This window comes from Moschus berezovskii, chromosome 2 (genome assembly GCF_049115385.1).
Source record: "Moschus berezovskii isolate FMDL1 chromosome 2, NW_MosBer_1.0, whole genome shotgun sequence".
Taxonomy (NCBI): domain Eukaryota; kingdom Metazoa; phylum Chordata; class Mammalia; order Artiodactyla; family Moschidae; genus Moschus; species Moschus berezovskii.
In genome coordinates this window covers 37,502,633-37,510,481 of record NC_142461.1, presented here as the reverse complement: position 1 = coordinate 37,510,481, position 7,849 = coordinate 37,502,633, and positions in this window count along the sequence as shown.

The following is a 7,849-nucleotide window of genomic DNA, read 5'->3' as shown; positions in this document are numbered from 1 at the left end:
GAGAACTTTATTACTTGTATTACATCAAACTAAAAAGTTCAATGTAAGCACTGGCTTCAGTATGAGCAGTGGTAGGGGTTTAAATAATGTCACCCAGCCTTTTGCTTTTATTATTTCTTAGTTATGTTCATCTCCACGTTCTCTTCACTCTCAGGTTCCACAATGTAGCTGCTAGCAACACTAGACCTAATCTGTTAGGTTCAAATGTAAAACAAAACAGCAACAACAACAAAAAAGACTACCTCTCAGTGTGTGTTTCATTGACTATGATTGGTCTAGCTGATCAATCACAATGTCTAGGGGAATGAGATTCTTAGCTGGTTAGGCATGCTTACAACTCTAGAAACCTGAGGCAAATGGAATTATAGTAGGGAAAGGATGGTTTCTCAGGTAAATGTTGTGACAGGTTTATCACAAGAGGAATAATCCATTTGGACCATTGCATCTAACATGTGAATACAATCAGAATATATTTGAAGATGCACTGTTTTGCTAGTTTTCTTTCTTCTTTTCACTTTTTAAGAAATAGATGCATCCCATGACTTTGTTGTATATCCACTCTCTTTTCTTTCTCTGGTATTTGTGGCACTCGACTCTACCACATGAATATGGACGGCTCAGCTCTACTTTGTGTGTAAACTAGCTTTCATTGCAAGCAAGCTTCTCCTAACTTTCATGAGTCTGAAGGCTGGTGCTAAGCTGACCCTCTGGTCTTGGTCTTGCATCTCAGGCAGCTGCCTAACTACTTGAACGGAAGTGTATTACAATACCTAATCCATGCTGCTGCTGCTGCTGCTAAGTCGCTTCCAGTCGTGTCCGACTCTGTGCGACCCCATAGACGGCAGCCGACCAGGCTCCGCCGTCCCTGGGATTCTCCAGGCAAATCCATATCAGGGGCCAAAAGTTATTGTCACTAATTATATATGGTTTCCAAATGAGGAGCTCCATTTCTCTTTCTTTGTTGGAGTCTATATCTCTTCATAAAAATGAAATTCTCTATATGCTTTTCCATAGCATCACCTAAACTATATAGTCACATAACAATATAAACAGTGGATCTCCATTGCCATAAGTATCCTAATAGATTATGCAATCTGTGAATATATTGAGAATATCACTGACTATATCTTACCTTTATTTGTATCTCCTCTGAGCCTAACACAATGTCTAGTGCATAGTAACAGTCAATAAATGCTTACTGTGACTGTTGCTGCTTCTGTTGTTGCTCTTGTCCTTAAAATCGCATGATAATCATATTAGTATCTATTTAGCTAATTGTTTTATCCTCAGGGGAGTGTCTAAGTGTGCCCAGGGGATCAATGCTTTAGCAGTCTAAATGTCTTTTTTGCAAATAAAAAAATTATCTCTTTATATTTCCCATTATGAACCATTCTTTGTTATCATCTGATCTCACATTTTACGATATCTCCCATATACTATTTCTTTTCACCCAACATAGATATAAATATAGACATAAATGTAGATATAGATATATGTGAGTGAGATGAGAAAGAAGTGCTGAATTCAAGGGCTTTGAAGAAATTTGGGGGAAAGTGAATCCTGGGTTTATTGTTTCTTCCAGCAAAAAGGATGCTGTTTAATAAATTCATAGGCTAAATGTGGAAGATTATAAGTTATCATATAGATAACATAGCATTTGCTGAAATCAAAATATTCTACTATGCAGTTATTCTTTACCACAGTCATCTTTTTCTACAAAATAACAATAATAAAAATGCTTCTATGACATGAAAATTATAGCCACAAACTTTTATGTGTGTATATTGGGAGATGGAGTGAAGTCATTGAATATAAAAAAGATACTATAATAAATAACCTACTATCCTCTACTTACTAGTGCTTTTCCTATGTCCTTGGTTCTTGAGGCTTTCTTTCCTTTCTTTCAGGCATGCCCAGAAGTTCTGGGTCTCACCACATCCTGCCACAGTGGTACCGCCAGTCCTGCCTTTTGCAGATAAGCACTCATGCTTACTGTCCTGCCTTCAGATCCAGCCTTCTGCGAGGAATCTGGTGGGCTGGAGTTACCAGTTCTCACCAATCTGAATTTACCACCTGAGTTAGGAATAGGCTTGAGAAAGTCAAGTAACGTCTGTTGGTGTTCTCTTTCCCTCAGAATAGAAGTTTAGGAATAGGAAAAGCAGGACAAGAATCTAAAACATTGAAAAACAGAGGATGGATCTCATATCTATGGCCAGTCCATGGGGAAGTGGGGCTACTGTCAAATAGGGGGACCCTTGTAGATTGACAGATGGCCTGGAGGGAAGGGGAACAATGCATGTCCCAGTCCACAGGGATGCTTCTTGCTCAGTGTAACAGGACCTTCCAATGAAATGTGTGTCCAATGAAATGTGTACTTCCTCCCTCCTTGAACTTGCCATCTCTCTACCGGATGGGGGACAAGGCCCTGAGTGTTTAGGCACATGTTAAAAGCAGATGCAAACAAAATGTGGATTTCTTTTATTAAAAGAAAGGCCTGAACATTTTCAACCTGTAGTTTTGATTGTTAGCTGTAAGTGGACTTCTCCTCACTAGTCCACAGTAATGCATTCACATCTTTTCCATTTTCACAGATGCCACTGGATCTCTGAAATTTAAAGTTGTTATCTGGTATTATCTTGAACCCGATTCTAATATTTTCCCCACATTGAGCAAGACATACAAGATCAATGTCTATTGGTTATTAAAAAAAAATCACCACCTATGACTGAAGAATTGTGTTATGCAAAGATGAATTGTAAATAACTGTTGCTCCTAGAAGCATAGTCCTTGAAAGCAAATCTCTACTTTTTCTCTGTTGCCCTTACATAAATCTCATAATTCCTAGCAGATAGTAGGTTTTAATTCTTTGTTGAATAAATAAATGAATCAACAAATGAATCAATTAAGTATTACCAACTATATTTTCTTAGGGAACATAAGTCTACAACAGAATGCCTCCTCTACCATGGACTAGTCATATTAAGTTTCCAGTTGATGGAATCAACAAGTAGAAAGACAGTCATATCAATGGGAAAAGTATGTTTGAGGAACATCAAGAAAGCTAATATGGCTGAGAAAAAAGAGACTTAGCCAGTTAAACAGCATCTAGACTAAGTAGTCTTTTGTAGGCTATGAAATTGTCTACTAAGCTATTGGAGTTTCTGATCAAAGAAGTTACATGATCTGTTCCATGTGATTCTATGATAGTCTGACTCTAGGTAGAAAATAAAAGGAAGGAAGAATAGAATAAAGAAGTAAGTTTGGCACTTCCTTATGGAGTTAAATATACACATGCCCCATGACCTAGAAATTCCATTTTAAATATTGATCCAAGACTAATGAAAGCATATAAACCACAAAAAGACTTGTGCAAGAATATTTATAGCAGTTGTATTCACAATAGCTTCAAATTAGAAACAGCTCTAATATCCACCAGCATAAGAACAAATTGTGATATATTAATTCAGTTAAAAAGAAAGTACATACTATATGACTTCTTTTATATGAAATTCACAGATGAATAAATTAGATGATGGAAATCAGAACAATTGTTACCTATGAGTGGTGGAGATTATCAGGAAGGGGAGAACAGGGAACTTTTGGGGTGACAAATAATGTATTAATTTGACTGCAGTGTTTATTACCTAGATGTACTCATTTGTGTATTGTGTGTGTAATAAGTGAAATTTATCAACTGTGTATATAAAACCTATGCATTTCACTGTAGGTGAATTTCTTTTTTTTTTTTTTTGGCCACAATCTGTGGCATGCAGGATCTGAGTTCCCTGAACAGGGATAAAACCCGTATCCCCTGCAATTGAAGCCCAGAACCCTAACCACTAGACCACCAGGGAAGTTCCCTGTATATGAATTTTGATTCAACACACATTAAAATAACTATATTTTCCAAACTAGACTTTTTGAAAAAGGAACTTGCAAAAACTGCAAATAAATAAAAACAAAACTAAAAGCAAAAAGCAAAACAAACAAAAATGAGATAATATGGGGGAAAACATTATCTAAGAAAGTGATTCTGGTGGCTTAACACAGAGTGGTTTCTGTGTAGGTGATTTTAAATAGTCAATATGGGAATTTTAAAAAATTGAATGAACTAGTCTTGATTGTTGGATTGAATGTTGATGTGAGAGAAAAAGGTGAGTCAAAGATGATCAACTAGAATCTTTTTATTTTATTTTTTTTGTTATCTAATTTTAGACTTTATTCAGATTTAATCGGTTGTCCCAATAATATGCTTTGTTTTTTATTTATTTATTTATTTTTGAATCTTTTTAAAGAGATGTACAGGACAAAAAGGGAGCAGTCAAGAAAAAATACAACTGTTCAATTTTGAACATATTAAACGTGAGACTCCTATGAGTGATTTTTAATACTGAGACTCTAGAATTTGACTGCTCTACTACTTACTAGCTGGATAAGTGCCATAGCATGTTTATGTCTTATTTATATATTCTACCAAATGTAATTATAATAAGACTTTCTGCCTAAGGTTATTGTGAGAATTAAATTAGTTATCCATATAAAAATCTAGGAATAGTTTCTAGCATATTGTATGGATTTATTATTATTGCCATCCAAATAGAAATGCAGACAGTGGTTATGACTTTGGAACTCAAGAAGAAGTCAGAATTAGAGGTAGAGATAGGATTTAAAGCCATGGAAACAGAGAAGATCATATAAAATGTGAGTGCTCATAATGAAAGGAAAGAGCCAAAGACAGTCTGTTATATTATTCCAAGATTTTGAGGTTGGGAAGATGAAAACGAGTTAGCAAATAAGACTCAGAAAGAGCTGCCAATGCAGTTGGAGAAAAACCAGAAGTCTGATCTTCTAGATGCCAAGGAAAGTGTTAAAAGAAAGGCAATTTTATTGGATAGAACTTGATACATGAACATTGGATTAAGCAAGTGGAAGTTGTTTCCAGCTGAATGACAAAATTCAACCTTCAGTGTAGTCAGTGAAATGGAAACCCAAATGAAGTGACCTAATGGGAGAATGGGAGAAGGGGATTACAGAGGATGAGATGGCTGGATGACATCACCAACTCAATGGACATGAGTTTGAGTAGGCTCCAGGAGTTAGTGATGGACAGGGAGGCCTGGGGTGCTGCAGTCCATGGGATAACAAAGAGCTGGATATGACTGAGCAACTGAACATAACTGAATGGGAGAATTAGTATAAAAAGAAAGTAGAACCAGTCAGAAGACTTTTCTGAGAACTTTTGCTTTCTGTAGAATAGGTAAGTGTGGTAGGGAACTGGAGGAGGATGGGGGTTGAGGGTGAATTTTTATTTAGATAGGAGATATTTCACGTTTGCAGGTTGATGGGAAAGATAACACTGTAGACATTAAGGGGATTTTCCTCAGTTTCCTTTGTATGGCAACAAATTTAAAATGGCATGAATATACATTTGGATAAAGGGGATTGCAGCCTCCAAAAAGAGAAACAGCAATTACCCATAAGAGTAAAACTAGTGTTTTAATTATACTACTTTCCATAGTCTATTTATGTAAACAAGAAACAAGACCTTTATTTTTAACATAAAGAATGTGGGATTGATACCCTATGGAAGTACTTTATGGTATTACTGAACTGATTTGCAGTCTTTTGAGAAAGAGACAAATTGATATTTTACTAGTAAATGAAAAAAAATATTTTTTTCTTATATAGGATAAAATAAAGTCACAAAGTAATGTTAGTTTTTAATGTATAACAATAAGCAAGAAATTGACCCATTTATTTCAGGTTCTCTGCTCATGTTGTCCAATCTAGCCAGATCCAATCATTCACTGTAATTTTATGCATCTAAACTCCCCCCCACAGAAAAAATTTCTACTCCTTTGTCAGTTCAGTTCACTTCAGTTCTGTCACTCAGTCGTGTCCGACTCCTTGCGACCCCATGAATCACAGCACGCCAGGCCTCCCTGTCCATCACCAACTCCTGGAGTTCACTCAAACTCATGTCCATCAAGTCGGTGATGCCATCCAGCCATCTCATTCTCTGTCCTCCCCTTCTCCTCCCACCCCCAATCCCTCCCAGCATCGGAGTCTTTTCCAGTGAGTCAACTCATCGCATGAGGTGGCCAAGGTATTGGAGTTTCAGTTTTAGCATCGGTCCTTCCAATGAACACCCAGGATTGATCTCCTTTAGAATGGACTGGTTGGATCTCCTTGCAGTCCAAGGGACTCTCAAGAGTCTTCTCCAGCACCACAGTTCAAAAGCATCAATTCTTTGGCAATCAGCTTTCATCACAGTTCAACTCTCACATCCATACATGACCACTGGAAAAACCATAGCCTACTAGACGGACCTTGGTGGGCAAAGTAATGTCTCTGCTTTTTAATATACTATCTATCTAGGTTGGTCATAACTTTCCTTCCAAGGAGTAAGCGTCTTTTAATTTCATGGCTGCAATCAGCATCCGAAGTGATTTTGGAGCCCCCCAAAATAAAGTCTGACACGGTTTCCACTGCTTCCCCATCTATTTCCCATGAAGTGATGGGACCAGATGCCATGATCTTTGTTTTCTGAAGGTTGAGCTTCAAGCCAACTTTTTCACTCTCCTCTTTCACTTTCATCAAGAGACTCTTTAGTTCCTCTTCACTTTCTGCCATAAGGGTGGTGTTATCTGCATATCTGAGGTTATTGATATTTCTCCCGGTAATCTTGATTCCAGCTTGTGCTTCTTCCAGCCCAGCGTTCCTCATGATGTACTCTGCATAGAAGTTAAATAAGCAGGGTGACAATATACAAACTTCAGGTACTCCTTTTCCTATTTGGAACCAGTCTGTTGTTCCATGTCCAGTTCTAACTGTTGCTTCCTGACCTGCATACAGGTTTCTCAAGAGGCAGGTCAGGTGGTCTGGTATTCCCATCTCTTTCAGAATGTTCCACAGTTTATTGTGATCCACACTGTCAAAGGCTTTGGCATAGTCAATGAAGCAGAAATAGATGTTTCTCTGGAACACAATTGCTTTCTCCATGATCCAGCGGATGTTGGCAATTTGATCTCTGGTGCATCTGCCTTTTCTAAAACCTGCTTGAACATCTGGAAGTTCACAGTTCACATATTGCTGAAGCCTGGCTTGGAGAATTTTGAGCATGACTTTACTAACGTGTGAGATGAGTACAATTGTGTGGTAGTTTGAGCATTCTTTGGCATTGCCTTTCTTTGGGATTAGAATGAAGACTTACCTTTTCCAGTCCTGTGGCCACTGCTGAGTTTTCCAAATGTGCTGGCATATTGAGTGCAGCACTTTCACAGCATCATCTTTCAGGATTTGAAATGGCTCAACTGGAATTCCATCACCTCCACTAGCTTTGTTCGTAGTGATGCTAAGGCCCACTTGACCCCACATTCCAAGATGTCTGACTCTAGGTCAGTGATCACACCATCGTGATTATCTTGGTCGTGAAGATCTTTTTTGTACAGTTCTTCTGTGTATTCTTGCCACCTCTTAATATCTTCTGCTTCTGTTAGGTCCATACCATTTCTGTCCTTAATCGAGCCCATCTTTGCATGAAATGTTCCCTTGGAATCTCTAGTTTTCTTGAAGAGATCTCTTGTTTTTCCTATTCTGTTGTTTTCCTCTATGTCTTTGCTTTGATCACTGAGGAAGGCTTTCTTATCTCTCCTTGCTATTCTTTGGAATTCTGAATTCAGATGCTTATATCTTTCCTTTTCTCCTTTGCTATTCACTTCTCTTCTTTTCACAGCTATTTGCAAGGCCTCCTCAGACAGCCATTTTGCTTTTTTGCATTTCTTTTCCATGGGAATGGTCTTGGTCCCTGTCTCCTGTACAATGTCACAAACCTCCGTCCAGAGTTCAT